This window comes from Anolis carolinensis, chromosome 1, assembly GCF_035594765.1.
Source record: "Anolis carolinensis isolate JA03-04 chromosome 1, rAnoCar3.1.pri, whole genome shotgun sequence".
NCBI classification, from domain to species: domain Eukaryota; kingdom Metazoa; phylum Chordata; class Lepidosauria; order Squamata; family Dactyloidae; genus Anolis; species Anolis carolinensis.
In genome coordinates this window covers 289,521,287-289,544,628 of record NC_085841.1, presented here as the reverse complement: position 1 = coordinate 289,544,628, position 23,342 = coordinate 289,521,287, and the positions used below count along the sequence as shown (strand labels likewise).

At 42.8% G+C, this 23,342-nt stretch overlaps 1 long non-coding RNA gene across 1 annotated transcript in view; it reads right to left on the bottom strand.

Moving 5' to 3' along the window:
* Positions 1–5,299: 5,299 nt before the first annotated feature.
* LOC107982688 (uncharacterized) overlaps positions 5,300–23,342 on the bottom strand; it is a 33,588-nt gene continuing 15,545 nt past the window's right edge. The window contains exon 4 of the long non-coding RNA XR_001730141.2: positions 5,300–7,701. This is a non-coding gene — a long non-coding RNA (uncharacterized LOC107982688). The remainder of the gene's footprint in view (positions 7,702–23,342) is intronic.

The window sequence follows — 23,342 nt, the reverse complement described above, 5'->3', positions numbered from 1 at the left end:
TCCCTCTTATCCCAGTTTCTTCTGGGTTTTAGTGCATGTGTAGAAGGGCCCTAAAATGGAAACACCATTCAACAAGATTATATATATATATATATATATATATATATATATGTGTGTGTGTGTGTGTGTGTGTGTGTGTGTGTGTGTGTGTATGTATGTATATATATGTGTATATGTATATATATATATGTATATGTATATGTATATGTATATATATGTTGCCTTTTCTGTTTGGTCAATCAGTAGTTCTCAGTGCTAGCTAGCATATCTCACCTGCAGCACTTTGTTCCTCATAGCAATAGAGTTTAGCAGCACTTTAATAGCAAACTACCCCTCCCATGCATTCAGTTTTTTCCCTTGTGCCCTGCTTTCCATAGTCTCTGTGTAAGGAGCCATAAACTGTATCTTCTGTTCCCTTAAAATGCTGCAGTAGATTCCATTTGCTAATACTAACAGGAAATCCCATGAATCTGCCTCATGGCCTTTTACTGACTTCACAAATCCAATTGATACAGACAGAGCCAATTTCTGAAACTGCAGCTGTCTACACTTACAAAGCTCTCACTGTTAGATAAGGAAGTGCCAGCTGGAACAAGAAGTTTCTCTTACTACTCTCGATGCCATATTCTTTGCCAAGTGGGCAGCTGTCAGCTTGGGTGGTGGCAAAAAGGACATAAATGGGAAACACTGGGATATGATCCTGCACACTCATCCCAAAGCCATGTAACTGTTAAGCTCAAACCAGCAGAGAATGGAAAGTGAGCTAAACCCAGGCTCAGAAAAATCAAGGGACACTTATGTCTTTGCCTCTCATTCCCTGTGTGCCATTGTGTTCCCCTGAAGGCCAAAGTGAGTGGAAAGTAGCAGGCAAGTAACTGAGAATATTCAGCCCACAGGCCAAGGCAACTTGATTTCCCCCTTAGGGAAGCAAGGAGAGGCATTGCCAAAGCGAAGGGTGTTTATGCCTAGTTTCAGATGGCTGTGATGGTTATGGCTTTAATTCTCCATGCATTTTCATTGGGCCATCCCGTTCAACATGTTTCAGAGAAAAGACAATAGACGGAGACAAGAAAAGATAAGTCCACCGCTTGGTGGTAAATCCGCCTGTGTGGTGAGCAATTTGCTTAAGTTTTAGGAAACAAGTCAACAATAAATGTGTTGTACAAGTTAGAAATGTAGCCCACAATACCCATGTCATTTAGCTTTTTCCCACTTGTAATTAAGCACAATCGTGGCTATTCATTGGCAGCATTCAAAATACCAACACCTCCAAATTTCCTACTGTACATGTCATGCAGTAGGCTCAGACTTGGGAGAACCTCCCAAGAAAGGACAGTGTGCAGAATTATCTTTTCTTACGTGCCACACGGGAAATCCATAAAGACACTTTATCAGTGAATTATAGGGATCAGTAATGGACCATAGAAGATGACATGCAAAAGAAGCACATTTCTTAAGTAAGCAGTAATTCAATGTTTCATGCTTGCATGGGGAAAAAGTACAACAGCTATGCCTAGATTTTCTGTTTCTGCAGAAAGAGGAACATATAGAGACATAACTCACATTTTTTTGTTAAATTGCAACAGGTGTAACATCTCATTTCTAGTGCAACCATGACACAAGAAGTGCCTGTGTAAACATAACAGTCTTGGGGCCTCACTGTGAACAAGAATTTCCAAAATAGAAATAGTAGAAATAGAAAGCCCCAAATTATATACAGTAAGACACCCATATCCACAGGAGATATGTTCCCAAATGGGTCATAATTATTTGAAACCATGGATATGACAGAATAAATTATCTCACTTTCAGTCCCAGCATAGAGTTGTACTGGAGAATTTAGAGATTCCTAGAGATGTCTCCACACTATCTATTTGCTAGGTCTTCCAATGTAACTATGTGGTAATGTCCAAAGGAAGTATACCTGGAGAATCTACTAATGTCCTTGAAGTACCATTTTCCCCGGGGTTAGCTAAGCGAAAATGAGACTATGGATTTTGTGTTTACAGGAGTCTTACTGTACTTCTTCCATTCACCTTGATTTGTTATATTTGCCTCCATAGCAATTCTGTGCAGAATTTAACTTGTTGATCCATAAAATGGGTAACTGAGTTCAAATGGCTGGTCTTTATGTCACTCCTTTCACAAGAAAGTGGAATTGGTGGCACACTTTGGCCATTTCTGACAAGTTCCCTGAAAGAAAATCTAAAAAGTTTAAGCCCTCCACCCTTCTTTACCTCTGACAGGAGAAGCAATAGCTGCTTTCATTGTTTCTCTTTCTGACAGCCTCACCTCAGGAGTGCTGGACCTCTTCCAGAAAATCTATTCATGCAGAAAGATCCTGGGGCTGATGCTACGGTGTAAAGTAGCTTTATTTCAAGGCAGTTTCTAAGATTAAAACATGACTGATATCCATAGGAGGCTGCCATTTCCCTCCTAAAAATCCACTTCTGAATGACATAGCATAATGTTACATTATTCTGGGCATGGTCTGGAAAAAAGAGAAATGTGGTTCACCAGAATTCTGTTCTGAGGATGAATTTTATCATGACTACATATTGAACATGGGCCTGAAACATGCAGGGTCTGCCTCTCCAAAAAGTGTAGGATTGTTGTTTTTCTCTCTCTGAAACTTCATCACCACCACCACCACCACCATCAAGAAAGCTGAGGATAAAAGATGTTGCTACTTTTAATACTTCGGTAATTTGGAGGAGAGGGGTGTCATCCCATGGCTCCCAACGTTTCTTCAATGCAAGCCCTTTCAATACACAGAGACAATTTACTAATGTGACATGATGCTAATAGCTTCTGCATGTTGGGGTGCTGTAAGATAACATGGGTAACTGAATAATACATAGGTCCTCTCAGGTCCAGCAACAATCTACAGCACTGAGACAGATGCTACAAAAAAGTTTCATTCACAAGCCAGGCATGAAAATACCTACTACCTTCTTGCACCCATGGTACACTGTTTATTTCCAGCATCTGAGATTCAGAGACATTGCTGCAGAATATGGAAGTCTCATTTTAGGTCTCACAAATGACAGCCAGAAATAGGAAGGATTTCTGTGCTGGTTCTGTTCAGTGATCACATAAACAGATATCCAAGTCACAGGGCCCTTTGCATTTGGCTCTTTTTGTAGTTTCCTTGACTATGCTGATCTTATCCCCATCTGAAACAAGAAAGAAGCTTCTGCTTATGTGCGCTTGAATAAAAATGGCCCAGTTGGCAATCCTGATAAAGCAGAAATTCCTAGTGACTTGTGGAACTATACACACATTCAGATGAATATTAGTAAAACTTCCCTTTACACCCGTTTCTCAACCTGAGAGGTTTGACAGCAATGCCTGGTCTGGAGACATTGAAGACAGGGCCTGCCTCTGACTCATATCCAGGCATAATTTCTCCACAGAGCTAAAGAAGCCCCCAGAACGAGGCCTTGGTAAGTTGCCACTCCATTCCCTCTCAGCGCTTGCCTCTACAGAAATGTGAGTTTGCTGCTAAATTCCATCTGTGGTGGAAATCGGCTGGCAACTTTGTATAAAATTACTCTGATGGCCATAGAGATCTCTTTTCATAATCTGTACATTCACTGTTGTAACTCGCTGCCTGGGAAAAGAGTTCTTGAAGGGAATAGTAGCTCGTGGTTGAAAATAAACAGCCCAATCTCAAGCTGTAAATAAAGCACTACATATGTTTTAGTGGAAACTTTATATAGGGACCTATGCAGGTTGCGTCGATGGAAAGTAACTTGTGGCTTTGTGGGATTCCTAATATAAATATCTTTGACATAAAAATTACTATCTTAGAAGGCAATGTGGATGGATTGGAAAATACTTTCTTGTATGCAGACCAATGTAAACTGTTTAATAGCTAGAGAGAGACTTCTACACGCTTTCTAAGAGAAGCCCTTCACTCCGCACCCCCGCACTCTCCCGCCATTGCCAAGGCTTCTGCCCCAAACAATCTTCCACCTCTTTTTAGAGAAATTATCCTTCCAGCATAGCAATCAGTTCCATGGCTTGTCTTTGGCTCAGCGCAAATTGCCTCTTCTGTCCTCAGATTGCTAGCTCTTTATTCCATGAATTCTTTTCATAATGCCATAATTGCAACATTAGAAGGAGGGCTTAACAGAGCCACTTCTGAGTGCCAGGGCCACATAGTAACTTAATTAAATAAACAGAAATATAATTAGTATGTAAATATTTCCTTTCTTTAATTCCTAGATATCCTGCAAGTGTGTTAAGTGAGATAAAATTATTGAAGGAACAACGTTCAGCTGTTTCCCCTCTCCCTTGTCTATCCAGTCCTGTCTGCCTTCATCAACTGTTGCGAACATTGCCATTTTTCTGTCAAGAGAAATGTGCCCTTGAACATAAAAGGCTCTGATAGCTAAATATGTTTATCACTGGAAAGGAACCAAGAGAAGTTAAATGTTCTGTCATGCATAACTGCTGAGTTCCTTCCTCAAATTATTTGCAACAACTGCTTTCTCCAAGAGCATAATGTGTCAGTTTCATAAAGGAAAAGATGAACAGATTATAGTGTCTTTTGACACGTACATCAGCAGCAGACACCTCTCAGAGCTGTCCTAATGGGGTATATGAAGTGGCATGGCTTTTTCTGTGTCTGTGAGCAAAACAGAGAATCCTCTTTCTTTTCTTTTCTTTTCTTTTCTTTTTTCTTTTCTTTTCTCGCTTCTTTCTAACTTTCTTCCTTTTTTGAACACCTCTAGGTCTGCCACTGAGGAACCTCCAATAGCGTGGCAGGTTAAACTGCTGAGCTGCTGAACTTGCTGACCAAAAGATCCATGGTTTGAATCCAGGAAGTAGAGTGAGCTCCCACTGTTAGCCCCAGCTTCTGCCAACCTAGCAGTTCAAAAACATACAAATGTGAGTAGATCAATAGATACCACTCCAGCAGGAAGGTAATGGCACTCCATGCAGTCATGCCAACCACATGACCTTGGAGGTATCTACGGACAACACTGGCTCTTCAGCTTAGAAATGGAGATGAGCACCAACCCCCAGAGTTGACACGACTAGACTTAATGTCAGGGAAAAAGCTCTGCCTTTACCTTTGCCTAGGTATGCCACCACTGTCCTTGGAGATCTTGTGTTTTACCTGCAGCTTCTGCCAACATCACCCAACTCTTTCATTCTCTTCCTCCTACTTGTGGTGCTACTGTATCTCTTTGCCCATTTGCAGATTCTTTCCCTCATTTTGGTTTGAATCTTGTTCTCTCTTGCAGCCAAGGTAACCTAGCTAAAATTTACTAGTATTTTGTAAGATAGCTGCTGGCTCTCCATATCCATTGATTCTGCATCACTGATTCGACCATCCCAAAAGCAAACCTTGCTTTTGCCATTTTTGTAAGGAACTTCAATTGCTATGCCATTGTACAGAATGGAACTTGAGCACCCATGGATTTTGGTATCAGGGAGGGGGTTGTCCTGGAACCAAATTTCAGCAGATAATAGTGACCTACTATATGGAATTTTGTATAGCATTGTTCTTTAAAATTATCTGATTTTATTTATTGATAGGTATAGGTATAAAAACAATTGACAAATAATGACACTACTGAGAAAAGCAAGAACATCGTCTGATACTGGATTGCTGTGAGTATTTTTGGGCTGTATGGCCATGATCCAGTAGCATTCTCTCCTGATGTTTCACTTGCATCTGTAGCTGGCATCTTCAGAGGTGCTGTTGGCAGTGAAGCAAGTGGAGTGTATATATATATATATCTGTGGAATGTCCATTTAAACACTTGTTTGAAGAAAGTGTGAATGTTACCATTAGCAAGCTTGGATAGTATTGAGTAGCAATGAAGCTGTAAAGTCAATCAGTGAAGGTATCTGCATATCTGCCTCTGTGGCCTGGGGCATCCTCTACTTGGGAGGTGTTAACTGGCACGTGATTGTTAGCTGTTTGGAGTTCTCCTGTTTCTAAGTGGTGTTTTTTATTAACTATCCTAATTCTGGTGTTTTTTTAATACTGGTAGCCAGATTTTGTTCATTTTCATGGTTTCCTCCTTTCTGATGAAAGTGTCCACATTCTAATGGCTTCTCTGTGTAGTCAATGGCTTCTCTGTGTAGTCTGACATAATAATGGTTGTCAGAGTGGTCTAGTGCTACTGGAACATGGCCATACAGCCCAAAGAACTCACAGAAAGCCTTTGACAATACATAATCTGATAATAATTCTCTTTTTGGACTTCTGGAGCCTAGTCACTAGTAGTGACTTCCTTGGGCCCATGTAGAACAACTATTTTCTTATTGTTACTTAATTGCTTGCCCACTTTCTTCCAAGAAATACTTAGTGTTAAAGTGGTTGCAAGTTGTGTCTTCTCAAATATTCTGTATGATACAATCTACACATGCAATGATAAAACCATGGAAAACCTTTTCCTTAAATTAAACTCTCTGATTCAAGCTACAAAAAACTAGGTCCAAGCTGCCATGAAACTGGGAGAAGTAATAGAGAATTACATGTCTGTTTTTCCCTCTACAAAGTTCGCTGAGTTTCTTATCATTAGATCAAGAGGAATAACTTTATGTTGCTATCACTTCATTTCCATGCTAGCAGGGAAAACTGTCTAATATTTATGCACATTAATCAAACATTACAAGAAAAGTGATGAAAACAATTATTAGCAAATTTATGTTTATTTGTTTTAGGAAACCTTTACCTCACCATTTCAATCCATTTGCATCACTCAGGGCAGCTTATAAAAATTAAAGAGTAAATCATACCCTGTAGGCTTAAGGTTTGGATTATGGAACTGGGAGGGGAAGGTCTATGTTCACTATTATTGTGTTGTATAATTACCTTGCAACAAAATCAGTAATAATAAAAAATCAAAATAAAAGGAAAAGCAAAATAATTTTTAAAAGGCAAAGACTGAACTGATTGATTTTTTAAAAAATTCTGAAAAGGAAGGCTCATCACATAAAAATGCATCAGCCATTGATAGCAAATGATTACTGGAACAGGCACATTTTAATTGATTCACAAAATAAGGAAAGAAACCAAAGAAAATGAAAGTAATTTGATATGAAGGCGAGTGACAGGCAGATTGGACAGAATTTAAAATGCAAGCTGCTATTTCCAGAGATAAAATTCTTTCTTTTAGGTTGACCAATTATGAATAAAAGAAATTATTTCCCACAGCAGAAATTAATGGGTAAGCAGGTTGCTTTAGAAGGAACAGATCACAAATTTCTAGAAGAAAGAGAGGATAAAGACGCTAAATTATAATTAATTAGAGATGATAAAATGATCCGTTGTTAATGAAAATAATTATTTTTAACAGAATAGACTTTTTATTCAAAGGTAACAATATGCATATGTGCAATTATACAGCTGGCTGATCCTGCTGTTTACCTTGTCTGTTGTAGCAGGATTGGCTAGCTAGAGCAACATATAGCAATCCCACTCTTGGCCGGCTAAAGCTTTGTTTGTTGAATTGTTTACCGCAGACAGGCTGCGACAACCCAACACCAAAAGTCCATGCACTTTCCTCCCCAGGTTAATGCTGCTAAAATTAGAAGATGAGGAGATTTTTTTTTCCATGTCAGGAGTGATTTGAGACACTTCTGGTGTGAGGGAATTGGCCATCTGCAAGGACGTTGCCCAGAGAATGCACAGATGTTTTTGATGCTTTACCATGAAAGTTGCACCACCTGGAGCTCCTGAGGAGAAAATGGAGCTGGGTTAGCATAACACAACCTTTGAAACGTGATTTTAATAGCAACATCTTTGTTAACCAAGGTATGTCTGTGTTTTGATTCAGCACTGCTGGAAAAAGCTAACTGGATTCTGCTTTAAAGTCCAGATAATGGTACTGTTCTGTTCTACCTAGGTCATCTCTCATGATGAACAATGTGTCTCATTCTGGGCCCAACTATTTAAATAATGATCCAGCTCAGATAACAAACAGATTAAGAAACCTGGAGATCAAGTCCTCTAGTAATAGTTCAAGAAGTTGGGTATATTCAACCTAGTGAAAACAACTATACCCAGTTGTCCCATAAATAGTAAGCAAATCTGCTTTCTGTTAGTCTAAAAAAAGCTGTCCTTGCAATTAAACACAATCAGCATATGGCCTTCCCTTATCTCTGATTTGAATGAATTGACATAATGGTGCAAGATGGATGAGTGCAGGTCATTCCAAGGCCAAATAGTCATTGTATTTATTGTATATATTGAAGTGAAATATCATTGCTCACCATCTTCTAGAATGTCAATTGTATTCTAGTTTTTCTCAAACATATGGGAAATTAGGGGTGAAGACAGATTTTAAACTTTCTTCTATAAGGTTCTGACACAGAAAGCTGCTCTTTTTAAGCAATCAAATTAATGAAAAGAAAGAGACAAATATTAGATAAATCATTTTTCTCTTTTCCTTTTAACTTTCATATAGTTTGTTGGAACTTTGACATTTTTCTATGGTTTATATTGATATGGTGTGTTGATGCATTCAATAATTTTTACTTACTTAGCAGTAATTGCTAAATCTCAGCCCCCAACCAAGATTGGTGATTTTAGTCATTGTCATTTAGCAGCATTTGGAAACTGAAATATAGATAGTCTCTGAGCTAGAAGTTATATATTACAAAAATGAAGGTTATGATTAAACGTTAGAAAGGGCCCTTACAGACAAACGACACCTCCAGTAAAAGACAATTAATTCAGGACAAAGCTGGTAAACCCTGCTTTGTATCGAATTAATTTGATACTCCATTAGACATGAGCCTTCCTGAAAGACCCAGGTCTAATGGGGTATGGGGCCTGTGGGGACTCACCCTAGGGACTTCTTCTGCAATCCCGGGGGTTAGTCCCCATACTCATTTCAGTTCTTCGGGCTCCATGAGCCCAGAGAACTGAGGAGTGCACCCACCCTTTTCCTAACCCCCCAAACCCCTCCCCCTGCCTCCTTATGCATCATGTCTACACTCTAGAAGGCCTACTAGAGGAGCGGCATGGCAGCCTGGTATGTTTTTTTTAATTTTAAGGGCTTTGGGTAGTTTGCCCCATGCCACGCTGGCATGGAGACACCTCCCCCCCCCCCGGGAAAGCCTGGGTTTTTGGGAAGGGTGTGGAGACTTAAACCCACAAGGAAGCGGGTTTCTTAAGCATGGTTTTAAGCCCTGTCTGGAAGTGCCCAAAGTGTTTCCTGATGGTACAAACCCTTTATGTGGAATAGACTGCCATAGAAGGTGGTGAACACTCCTTCATCAGGTGTTGTTAAATGGACATGAGGTCATCTAATAATTTTTTAACACTCACCATACATTTTTCTTTTGGTAGCTTCACTCAATATTATTCAAGATGCAGCATCACCAAATATTAGCCTCTGACCTTTGGATCCATTTAACCTTCATTTCTAAACTAGTCAATTTTTCCAAATCAGGATTTATCAGCTGAAAAGGACCTCCACCCTTCTCATGGGTTACAAAAGCCTGTTACATCTCACTAGAAGTGACATTGCATCACTTCTAGTTGCCTTTCTAAAGCAGTTTTCATCTTTAACAATGTTTTGGGGAGACGCTAGGGCTTGGGAGATGACCTAAACTATTGCATATTGAATTATGGGTCCTGATCCCAAAAGGGTCCGCTTAGCTCAATGTGGTCATGAAAAATCTGGCAACAGTAAAAGTTTTATTAATGTCACCCATTTACACAAATCTGTTAGTAACTATGTGCAGTGTTTACAGTGGGTTTACTCTGCACTCTGAATATGCTTCATCTGTATTTTTCAAAAAGAAGAACTAGCCTGTTTAGCTAGCCCTGAAAGTGCTGATAAAAGACCTCTTCACACAAAGCTAAAATCGGGGGGAAGTGACGATTGAGCCCAGGTCACCCATGGAGCCTGCTGGCTCCCATCAGACAATGCTAGCGCAGCTCTGTGGATGAAGGAGGGCGGAGCCGGTGCATGCCACTGCTAGGGCAACACGAGATGTTTCCCATGTTGCCATTGGAATCCATGGGGTGAAGCCACGTGCTCCATGCGGCTCATGTTTTTCCCCATCTGATCGCCCTCAGCTGGAGTTGGGCGATGCGGGACATGGGACACTGGGTTCCCCATGCCCCTCTACGAAGTGGAGCACCTCCACCGGCCATTTGACAAGGTCATTATTTACAGTAAATGTTTGATTTTATACCTATTTTATGTACCTCTATACCTGTTGTTGCATAAAAAATTCTCAGGTGGAAAGAAGTCATAAGGGGGATTAAGAAGCTCTGACCTAAATCACAGCAATTTAGAGGCTTTTTTACTATTCTGTGGGTGAAAAATATCCCCAAATTGGCACAATTTGGGGAGATTAGGGAGCTTCTTGGTGTCCCTAGAGGGGCTTTGATGGGGTTTGGGGTTCACATGTATCCACTCCTGTCATGGAAGAACAGCATGTACCAAGCACATCTATCATTTCCTGCAAGCTTTCGTGAAATAACAATAGAGGTATCACCATGATTTAGTTTTGTTAGGACAAAGCAAACACAGAGTAGAAATTTGAGCTTCTCCTTGTACTCTTTCTCATTTATTGGTATCTAGGATGTGGAGGGGCTTCTGGGAGAACAGTAGCAACAGGTGCTTACTTGGACACTCAGAATAGCCTTCTTGAGCAACAAAAAACCCAGGACTAGCAAGATACAGAACACTAATTATAACCAAACACTTTCCTTGGAGCTTCTGGCAATAGCTTCCTTCATTTCAGTCTAATCCCATTACTTACAGCTGACAGCAGTCTTTCCCTCTCTCTCTTATATACACTGTCACACACATACACACATGGGGGGAGCAGAAAGAGAATGCCAACAAAACCTTAATGATGCTTCCTCTCAACCTCTTATGTATATCTGCATGTCCAGACATTTTTTTAATAAGAAGACTCAACATTAGCTAGTTTCAAGGCAGAGTAAAGTGCCTTGTGGATTACACACACACATCATAGTTACTCTTAAGACTGGGGCCCCTTCCACTCAGCTGAATAAAATCCCACATTATCTGCTTTGAACTGGGTTTTTTGGCAGTAAGGACTCCGATAATCCAGTTCAAAGCAGATGTTGTGGGATTTTCTGCCTTGATATTCTGAGATATAGCCCTGAGTGATTTTTTTCTCTCTGCATGAATCTGGTGTTTTCAAATTGGGTATGTTGATGAAATATCTCACATCATTGTAAGGGAAGTAGTGATGTAATCGGGCACATAGCTTAAAAATAGATGCAGGAAAGCAACAGCAGAAGCAGCAGCTTTATTCCTCAAAGGGAAGGAAGATCATGTGTTGCTGCTGAAATTCATATGACCTGTTTGATAAAGCCACAGTGTGCCTCCACATTCCTATGGCAGAAACAGCACCAGCACTCTCTCACATGTGGAGGTAGCGCTGGGGGGGAGAAGGAAGGCAGGAGGGGAAAGGCACCAGAGAAAACTGTCAGCTAGCACAGATTCCAGCTGTCATCTGCACTCACTGCTTCCTCAAAAGGCTTTGGTTCTTACCCTCCTAACATAAACCTGTCAGTTTTCCTTCAAACAAGTTACATTTCCTCTAAGATCAACGAAAAATGTCTCTCTCACTTATTATAATTTATACAATGGAGGGACCTGGTGGCTCCAGACAGGATCTGGATGCACTTTGGGCTTTTTGTGCTGCACAAACGCCCACTCGCCAGTAAAATAACACAGCAGTTCTGCAGCTCTGCTGGCCTGAGCTGGTCCCTCACCTCCCACTGAAAAAAAGGGGCCTCTACTCTTAAAACATTATTTCCTCCAAGTTTGCACTCTGGGCAATTTGATTGTTCTGAGACTGTATTTCTTTCAAATCAGAGAATCCAAAAATCTATAAAATTGTCTGGGAGTGCCTGGCCCCAATGGCTGTAGAAAAACTGTGAAAAGAAATACTTTTTTAAAAAACTGAGAGACTACTTCTCTAGGATTCTCTAGGTTCTCCAGTGCAAGTCTGTGGTCAGGTCTGATGCCTTCACTCTGTTGTAGCTGGGTATGAGGACAAAAAATGCTTAGGCCCAGAAGTTTTTCAGATTTCATTCCCCTCCCCCTCCCCAGATTTTGTAATACAGTGTTCCCTCACTTATTGCGGGGGTTAGGTTCCAGGACCACCCGCAAAAAGTGAAAATCCACAAATGTATATATTTATTATACATTATTGTAGTAGTTATACACTATTTTAAGTCTTCATCAACCAATCATGTGTTGATAAATTCTCCTTCTCCTCCCGTTGCCACATGGGTTCCTTTTCTCTCCTTTCGGCTTTTCCTTCCTCCCTTCCTTAGGCTGTAAATTGTAATTTTTTATGATTTATGATATTATTTTAGAGTTTATGGAAAAACCACAAAACAGCGAATCCACAAAAAGCAAACTGCGAAGTAGTGAGGGAACACTGTACCTGCATTTGCATATACATGTGCATATTATGTAGGAGGGAGGAGGGAGATAGTAACATATCCAGTGGCCACCTAGCTATTGAAGGAGCCCTCAATCCACTGTCAGAAACCCGATGGAGGAAAGAGAAGAGTGGCAGGGGGGAGGACTCTGCTTATACAAGGCCCCTTCAAAAGCTGATGTCCCAACTGTCAGCACACTTTCTGTGCTTCTTTTTTGGATTTAACTTTTTATTAAACAGTTTTCACAAGGGGTACATTATTTAAAACAGGAAACATTAAAGGGTTCTGGGTAGGGAAAAGTAGTGAGGGGGGAATCTGGGAGGAGGGGAAGAGGAGGGGGAAAGGAAAGGAGGGAGTGATAGGCTAAAGGATAAAGTGTTTGGATAGATGTCCAGGGGTAGTTAAAGGAAAAAGGGGGGGATGGAAAAAAGGGGGGAAGGGGAATTTGTTGGTCTTCCATCTTCGTTGCAGGTTGCTTCTTGAAAAGTAGCAGAGAAGGGAGGAGGCAATGAGGGTTCACCACGCCTTCCTTTGCAGCCCATTTCGAGGGTGTCTACCCTGCCACAGGCTGCCATTGTGGGCACTCGGTGCGTAACTGGCTCTCTTCCCCCAAAAGTGGAAGTGGGTGGCTGGCAGAAGTTTCAGGTTTTTCAGTATTTCAGAACTCTTCCAGACATTGTCCAAAATGCAGGCCCTGACTGACTTTTACCTGAGGCTTCCAAATTACACCTCAGGTAAAAGAGGATTAATTTGGGACAAAGCAGAAAAATGCTGCTTTGTCCCAAATTAATTAGATACCCCATTTAGACCCAGGCCATCCTGAATGACCCGTGCCTAATGGGGTACGGGCCCTGTTGGGACTGACCCCTGGGTACTGCCAGGAATGAGTCCCCACAGCCATCTCATACCTTTTGGCTTCTGGAGCCTGAAGATGCAAGATTGCACCCACCCCTTTCCCAACACCCCACCCCAAAAGACTTAAAAATTTTTTAAAAAAATTACTGGGTCACCATGAGTCTGCTCCAGCAGCCCTCCTGGCACATAAAGATGATGCGCCAGGAGGTGGGGGGGGGGGGCTGTCTCCAGGTGCATCAGTTTTACATGCCAGGAAGGCTACCAGAGCAGCCTCATGGTGACCAGATAAGGTTTTTTAAAAATTAAAGGCTTTAGGGGAGGATTGGGGTGGTCCCATTCCAGGACTGTAGCTACTGTGCTGGAAAAGGTACCCCCCCCCCCCCCGGGAAAGCCTGGGTTTTTCTTCTGGCCCAGGGACTTAAACCGTGGGTGGTATGGAGGGACCCTCAGTTTTCTGGATACTGAAGACTCAATCTATATTTGTTCTCCATTTTGCAAGGATGTATTATTATTTATTTATTTACAGTATTTATATTCTACCCTTCTCATCCTGAAGGGGATTCAGGCTGGATCACAATGTGCATATACATGGCAAACATTCAATGCCATTAGACATACGGCATACAGACACAGAGACACAGACAGAGAAACAGAAGCAATTTAACATTTTCCAGTTTCCGGCTTCATGAGGATATGCTCGATTCCAGCCACAGTGACACTGAGTCCTTGATGGAGTACTTTCTCATTCTTCCACATGCTGCTGGACATTTTTATGGTGTCATAAATTAGTTAAATTAGCCTCCTCGCATAAAGCGGTACCTAAATGTCCTACTTGACAGTTGACCTAAGCAAATGTCTTTCGAATTGCTTAGGTCAACAACGAGCTAGGCTATTTAATGGTCGGGCGCTCAATCCAACCCGGGCTGGCTTCAAACTCATGACCTCCTGGTCAGTAGTGATTTATTGCAGCTGGCTACTAACCAGCTGTGCCACAGACGGCCCTGATCCATAAAGTTTGTGTTTATTCCAGTCTGCCCATTTAAGTCATGCTGTACTAAGCTAGGAGTAGATGAGTTCCACTAATTCTGCTTTTGACCCCTTCCTCCTCTCTTGCAATGACACTGCAGAAACAAAGTCCTCAACATTTAATGCCTAACTGAACTGAAAAACCATTTCTTTGGTTGGGGAACATCTAGATAAGGGGTCCCCAAACTTTTTAAATACAGGGCCAGTTCACAGTCCCTCAGACTGTTGGAGGGCCGGACTATAGTTTTGTTTTTTGTTTTTTTAAAAACTATGAACAAATTCCTATGCAGTGCACATTGCACATATCTTATTTTGAAGTAAAAAAAACAAAACAAAACAAAACAGGAATAAATACAGCCTCAATGTTAATCATAATCATAATAAAAATAAAGAGGATTGGAAGAGAACCCTTGGGCTATTTAATCCAACCTCCTTCTACCTTTGTGCACCAAAAGCACTAGCAAAGTATCCATTAATAATTAATAATTAATTAAATAATAATTAAAAATCCATTATAAACAAGCAAAGCTTTGGAAGGCACACACCAGGTGTCAAAGACAGAACGCCACAAGATAAAAGATAACAAAGTTTATTGGAGTTACAGAACCAAAAATGCTCGTAAAAGACAAGGGCTAGGCAAACACTGGCCTTAAAAGTAAAAAGAGACAAGAAAAACGTTCAAAAGATAAACCGGATTAAACCGGAGTTTAATCCGGGTTAAATCAAAACAGCTTGCTTCAGCCTGGGAATAAACAAACAGAAGCTGGTGAGCAAAAAGTTCAAAGGAATGCAACTAATTGGCAGCAGATGCTTCTCTGCTGCCAAGAGCTATGTTTGAGTAACTTAGAGGTTACTCCTCCACACAGCAGGCAATTTCCCGATACAAACACAGCAGACGAGGGCAGAAGCAGTCAGCGAAGTCCCAATCCGTTCCGAAGGTCGTAAGGCAGATGCAGACGTTTGTAGTTCACCAGTTCCAACGATAGACACAGGTAGGAGAATCCGAGGCCGTAGTCAGGCAGTCCGTAAGTCCAGAGTAAGCAGATGGCGTCCGTCAAGAAGACGACGGAAGGTCAAAGCTATTAAGATTAAGCAGAGGTTGCACAACAAAACCCCACACAATTCCTCCCGCCGTCTGAGCCCATTGTCCAGGATAACTTACGTAGTCAGCAAACGAATCACACCCGTCTTCAGGAAAACTTCCCACACAGATCCCAAGCGTTCGTCCAGATTACCTTGCCCAACGCAATTTGCTATTGCTCCCAAACCCCATTTTATGCCAGTTACAAGTCCTCATCGCTATCAGCTGTTCTCCTTAGCCCGGGCGTTTCCTCATCACTTTCCTCATCAGAACTGGAACACCTTTGACTACGCCCCACAGCATCCCCAGCTGTGGATCCCGTCCCATCCCTCCAGCTTGTCCACGGGTCTAATCCTGAAGGTCCCCAATCGCCTTCCATACTATCATTGCCAGTGGCACCCAAATCCTCCCTTACACGAGTCCATTCCATGTCATCCTCTTCCGAGCTAACCATCTCTTCCTCCATTCTCTCAGTAAACCCCTCAAAAGAATCCTCGTCAGATGGTTCTGCAAAGATATCTCGCAGCCGCTTCCTTTCTCGCTCCTCGAGAGTATCTGACTCTCGAGGAGTCTTACGCCCACGTCTCCCAGTAGTAGAGCCATGAGGCTCAACCATAACACTATGCCCTCTCACAAAGGCCTCCTCCTCCGAAGGCGGAGAGACGGCAGTGATGTCCTCAGCTACAGCACCACGACGACCGGAGGTATCTAACTTTAACAGAGAACGATGGAAAACTGGATGGATTTTAAAAGTAGAAGGTAAACGCAAACGAAATGCTACGGAAGAAATCTTTTTAACAATAGGAAAGGGTCCCAAATACCGTGGCGCAAACTTTCCCCCAGCCTGTTTAATGTACTTAGAAGATAACCACACTAAATCCCCTTCTTCCAACTCTTCCCCTGCCTGCCTATGACGGTCGGCCTGAGCTTTTTGCATTGCCTTGGCTTCCAATAGTAAACAACGGGCAACATCATGCAACGCAGCCATTTCAGAGGAACGGTACACCGGGTCAGAGGAAACCACATTGGTTGACGGCGCCACACCTCCCCGCGGATGAAAACCATAAGTCAGTTCAAATGGAGTATGCTGACTAGACGTGTGCACAGCATTGTTGTAGGCGAACTCAGCCACCGGTAGCCATTTTACCCAAGCAGTGGGTTGATCTAAACAAAAACAACGTAAATATTGCTCCAACAACCCATTAACCCTTTCCGATTGACCATCCGTTTGTGGATGAAACGCTGAGGAGACGTTCAATTTAGTACCTAAACACTCATGGAAGTGTCTCCAAAAGCGTGACACAAATTGTGGAGCCCTATCAGAAATAATCACCTCAGGAGCTCCGTGCAAACGATAAATGTGTTTGGTAAACAATAAAGCCAATGTAGGGGCCGCCGGAATGGTCGAACAAGGAATAAAATGAGCCAGTTTAGAAAATAAATCCACCACCACCCAAATACATGTGTAACCCCCAGACTTAGGCAAATCAGAAATGAAATCCATGGAAATAATTTGCCATGGTCTCTCAGGAACAGGCAGAGACGACAACAACCCTCTAGGGCGCCCAACAGGCGTCTTACTCTGCTGGCAAACAGCGCAGCTATCACAAAAGCGAAGAATGTCTTGCCGCATCTTTGGCCACCAGTAGTTCCTGGTGATGAGCTGCACGGTCTTAAATCTGCCAAAATGCCCAGCCATGGGTTCGTCATGGTGGGCTCTAATAACCTCCAACCTGAGTGCCCCCACCGGTACATAGACCTGTCCCCTGCGTACCAATACTCCATTCTGATCTTGCAAGTGAGGCAGTATTGTACGATTCCCTGCTGACAACAGCATGAGTTGCTCTTGAGTCCAAACATCTTCTTTCTGAGCCTCTATGATTTGATCATGTAACCCAATCTCATTTTCCACAACACATAAAGAGGCAGTAGGCAAAATGGTCTGGCACACTACCTGCTCATTAGTCTTAAACTCAGGCTTGCGGGACAATGCATCGGCCCGCAAGTTTGCCTTCCCTTCCACAAATTGAACTTTGAAATTAAACCTGGAGAAAAACAAAGCCCATCGGATTTGACGTTGGTTTAATTTCTTGGCCGTTTGCAAATGTTCCAAATTCTTGTGATCAGACCTGACCACGATTTGGTGCCGCGCCCCCTCTAGCCAGTGCCGCCACACCTCAAACGCCACCTTGAGTGCCAATAATTCTTTCTCCCATATGGTATAGTTTTGCTCAAATGGTGTTAGTTGCCGAGAGTAAAATCCACAGGGACGCAAAGTCCCTGATGAATCTCTTTGAGACAATACAGCCCCCAACGCGTAGCTAGAAGCGTCTGCTTCTACTATGAACGGTTTGTCCACATCTGGATGTATTAGTATGTTGTCTGCCTGAAAGCTAGACTTTAATTGTAAAAACGCATCGTGAGCTTCCCGCCCCCACACAAATGGCTGTTTCTTACGCAGGAGCTGCGTTAAAGGTACCGTGAGTTTGGCAAAGTTTGGGATAAACTCCCGGTAGTAATTTGCGAAGCCTAAAAACCTCTGAACATCCTTCTTAGTCTTGAGCTCTTGCCATGAGTTGACTGCGTCAACTTTATGTGGATCCATTTTGAGTTCCCTTCCTGAAACTACATGACCTAGGAACTCAACTTCAGGTACATGAAAAACGCATTTAGAAGCCTTAGCGAAGAGCCCATTAGCCCGCAGACGATGTAGTACCTGCTTAACATGCTGACGATGTTCTCTTTCATCCTTAGAAAAAATTAAGATATCATCCAAATAAATCACCACAAATTGGTCAATTAAGTCTCTAAATACATCGTTTATGAACCTCTGGAAGACCGCAGGCGCATTGCAAAGTCCGAAAGGCATTACACGGAACTCGTGGCATCCGAAACACGTGTTAAATGCCGTCTTCCATTCATCACCTTCCCGTATTCTAATCAAGTTATACGCCCCCCGCAGGTCAAGCTTGGTAAAGACCTTAGCCCCTTGCACCCTCGATAGTAATTCCGAGATTAAAGGTAGCGGGTACCTATCCCGAATGGTGTGTTTGTTAAGGACCCGGTAATCACAAACCAACCTGAGGTCCCCTGTCTTTTTGGCAACAAAGAACACAGGAGCAGCAGTTGGAGAGCTAGATGGGCGAATAAACCCCTTAGCTAAGTTCTCATCGAGGAACTCTCTTAAAGCTTGCCTTTCTGGTACTGTCAAGGCGTACAACCTTCCTGCTGGCAATTTTGCACCTTCCGCTAGTCTAATGGCGCAATCGTATGGTCTATGCGGCGGTAACTTATCCGCTTCCTTCTTACAGAATACGTCTGAAAATTCCCCATACTCAGCAGGCACTCCCTCCATATCAGGCTGAGTAGGGTTTAGAGTAAAACATTTCTGCCTCCTAAAAGTTATCTTACGCGTCACCCAGTCCACTTGTGGATTTACTAAAGCTAGCCAATCCATTCCCAGGATCACATCGTATCTGGGTAAGCTCGTAATATCCCAAACAAACGTTCCCGTTACTCCCTGTACTTCCCACATTATTTCTGAGGTCTCATGGTTAACCACCCCAGTCTCCAATAGTCTCCCATCCGCTCCTTCCACCCATACGTCGCATGCTTTGCGCACTACAGGAATGCCATGCTTCCTAGCAAATTCAATATCCACATATGAGACCGTAGCCCCTGAGTCCAGCAGTGCCAAAGTAGAAACTAGTTCTTTTCCCCCAACAGATAACGAAATGGGTACAAAGACATGTTTCTTCCCCTCAGTTGACTGCTTTAAAAGCCCTAATGCGTTGGACTCACGTCGCACTAGGGCTGGCCTTTTCCCGAAAGCTGGGAAGGTTTTACATTACAATTTCTGGCGAAATGCCCAGCATTTCCACAATACAAACACAACCCCAGTTGTCTCCTACGGTTCTTTTCTGCTATAGACAGTTTTTTAAACACCCCGAGTTCCATAGGCTCGTCCCCCTTTACCACAGGTGCCTTAGATTCAAACATAGGTGGCGCACACATTGCTCTAGATTGTTTATGGGACTCGAACCTGGCGTCCAAACGCAACACTTTAGATATTAAGGCATCCCAATTTTCTGCCGGCTCCAAGCGTGCCAATTCGTCCTGGAGGTAATCATTTAAACCAGCAGTAAACAAAAGCATAAATGCATTTTCCCCCCAGTCTAACTGATGACGGTACGAATTAAACTTATTTAAATAATCCAAAACAGTCCCCTTTCCCTGTTTCAACCGATACAGAGCCCAACTAGCATTCTCCGTACGGAGGGGATCCCCAAAAGTGTCAGTTAGTAGTTTTTTGAAATCACTCAAATTGTCCTTGACTGGGTCATTTCCCAAAATCAAATTAGTGGCCCATTGTCCTGCAGGACCAGTCAACAAACTCAAAATAATTGCCACCTTGCTAGTGTCCGTAGGAAAAGCTTGTGCACTAAGCTGGGAAAAATAAAGTTCAATTTGTGCCAAAAAAGTTGGCAGTTTGCTCCTAGACCCATCAAAGCGTTCGGAAGTCATAACATGTCCTTTAGCTGGCTGTGCTGCTTGCGCAGCGTAAAAAGCAGCCTGTAATTGATCAAAACGAGCCTTTAACTCCTCCATCGTCTTCTTGACGTAATTAACTACTACAGAAAAACTTTTTTATGGGCGTTGGGCAATCTGTCAAAGACAGAACGCCACAAGATAAAAGATAACAAAGTTTATTGGAGTTACAGAACCAAAAATGCCCGTAAAAGACAAGGGCTAGGCAAACACTGGCCTTAAAAGTAAAAAGAGACAAGAAAAACGTTCAAAAGATAAACCGGATTAAACCGGAGTTTAATCCGGGTTAAATCAAAACAGCTTGCTTCAGCCTGGGAATAAACAAACAGAAGCTGGTGAGCAAAAAGTTCAAAGGAATGCAACTAATTGGCAGCAGATGCTTCTCTGCTGCCAAGAGCTATGTTTGAGTAACTTAGAGGTTACTCCTCCACACAGCAGGCAATTTCCCGATACAAACACAGCAGACGAGGGCAGAAGCAGTCAGCGAAGTCCCAATCCGTTCCGAAGGTCGTAAGGCAGATGCAGACGTTTGTAGTTCACCAGTTCCAACGATAGACACAGGTAGGAGAATCCGAGGCCGTAGTCAGGCAGTCCGTAAGTCCAGAGTAAGCAGATGGCGTCCGTCAAGAAGACGACGGAAGGTCAAAGCTATTAAGGTTAAGCAGAGGTTGCACAACAAAACCCCACACAATTCCTCCCGCCATCTGAGCCCAATGTCCAGGATAACTTACGTAGTCAGCAAACGAATCACACCCGTCTTCAGGAAAACTTCCCACACAGATCCCAAGCGTTCGTCCAGATTACCTTGCCCAACGCAATTTGCTATTGCTCCCAAACCCCATTTTATGCCAGTTACAAGTCCTCATCGCTATCAGCTGTTCTCCTTAGCCCGGGCGTTTCCTCATCACTTTCCTCATCAGAACTGGAACACCTTTGACTACGCCCCACAGCATCCCCAGCTGTGGATCCCGTCCCATCCCTCCAGCTTGTCCATGGGTCTAATCCTGAAGGTCCCCAATCGCCTTCCATACTATCATTGCCAGTGGCACCCAAATCCTCCCTTACACGAGTCCATTCCATGTCATCCTCTTCCGAGCTAACCATCTCTTCCTCCATTCTCTCAGTAAACCCCTCAAAAGAATCCTCGTCAGATGGTTCTGCAAAGATATCTCGCAGCCGCTTCCTTTCTCGCTCCTCGAGAGTATCTGACTCTCGAGGAGTCTTACGCCCACGTCTCCCAGTAGTAGAGCCATGAGGCTCAACCATAACACCAGGCGAGGGAGGAGATGGAAAGGCCTTTCCCTCCTACCGTGTGCCGCACACACCTTCCTCGGCGGAGGAGTAATATGCTGCTGCAGGGGCCGGATAAATGGCTTTGATGGGCTGCATGTGGCCCCCGGGCCTTAGTTTGGGGACCTCTGATCTAGATTGACCACTTACATAGAGGGACCAACAAATTAGCTCTGTGGCAGCTAAACAGTGCACAGAGCTGATTTAGTTAACCATGTTCATCAAGGTAACAGGCTTCTTTGAGTTCTGCCCCAGAATCCAGAGCAAACTGCAACTTTGGGCCCATGTAAGCAGTTGGGCCAGTTCTGAGATTAAATTGGCTTCAACTGTTTTCATAGCTATTCCGTGGGTTTGAACAGCCTAGGGACATGGGATGGCATTCCCCATTCCCCTCTTGTTCTCTTGTCACAGCTGCTAGCGAGTGCAAGATGAGTCATGTCAGTTACTCCATTCATCACTGTTGGATGGTTAGGACTCCTTCCCTCCTCTGCAGCAGCCAGGGAGGCAGTGGCAATCTAAACCATCCCAGGGCTGATACGATATTTGTCACTATGAATTGGCCCCAGGATAAATGATCTGAGTAGAGCCATCCTAGGTTAAATAAACTTACATTTCTCTTATCCTAAGTCTGAAACAACTTAAAGGCACACAACAACAGCAACAACAACAACCCTAATTAACTTGACTATCTTATCAGTCAAAAGCACTTCCCATTGAAATACTGGTAAGTTTATGTTGGTTAAAATTGTTCTTCATGTTAAATATTGTATTATTTTTTCATTTTTTGCACCACAAATAAGATATGTGCAGTGTTCATAAGAATTCATTGATTTTTTTTCCCAAACTATAGCCCCTCCCCCAACAGTCTGAGGGATCATAAACTGGCCCTCTATTTAAAAAGTTTGAGGACCCCTGCAACAGCCTTACAAAAAAAAGCTACAAGGTTTATGGTCCTAAGGAGGCATAAAACATGTATGATGTGGAGAAAATCAATAGGGAGATGTTTGGTATTTCTCTTTTTCTTATTATCCTTTGATGTGAATGATGGGAGACTCTGGACAGAGAAAAAGAAGTCACATAGCTCATAGAGCATAGCCAAAGCCTAGTCCTCATAAAAAAAATTCACTACCACAAATTGTAGTGATGACTGCCAACTCAGATGACTTTAAAGGGGATTGGATAATTTCATGGAGAATAAGGCTCCCAGGTCATGAAGAATATATGTTCCATGCAGAGTGCCTCTGCATCTAATTTTCTATGCTTATCCCCTATTTATGGCTTCCCATAAGCAACCAGATGGCCACTGTGCAAACAGAATGCTTTTTTTCTGTGTCTGGAGTGGCTCGAGAAACTGCTAGTTGCTTCTGGTGTGAGAGAATTGGCTGTCTGCAAGGATGTTGCCCAGGGGGACACCCAGATGTTTGATGTTTTACCATCCTGTAGGAGGCCGCTCTCATGTCCCCGCAAGGGAAGCTGGTGCTGACAGACAGGAGCAGAATGCTGAACTGGTACAGTATATAGTCTGGCCCAACATGTTTCTCCTCATCTTCTGCTCTAATATTTGTTTGTCTATCTTTTGCTTGTGGCATATTTGAGATGCACCTCTAGGGAGAATAATATCATTTAAAATTATAACAAAATAATTGTCATTTCAGTCAAGTGATCAAACCCCACAGATAAGCAAAGACAGAACTTTTTGATATGACTTTATGTGGGACTGATAACAATGCAGAATTTAAGAATATTCAGAATGGGAAATGCCATGCATAGACTGAGATGTTTGGGGGGGGGGGAGATCATATTTGAGGTAAGTGGTGGAGGGGCAGCAATGGACGAGGATGTTGCACCAGTTTGGGGGGGGGGGGGGCAGCAATGTGTCTGAAGGCAGGAAATATTAATCAGAAAGACCAATTCAAAGTTCCAGATTCAATCTCACCTCTCACAACTCATGGAGGATATCTAGTACCGTCTAGGTACATCATTGTTTGGCTATCTAAACAGAAGAAAAAATGAACTTTGTGCAGGTATTTTTTCCTATTGTTGTTTCATCCCCTGGTGACAGTTATGCTTACTACTAAGGACATTAGGCCACTATTGCTGCTACTTCTGTTATGGCAGGGAAATACCCTG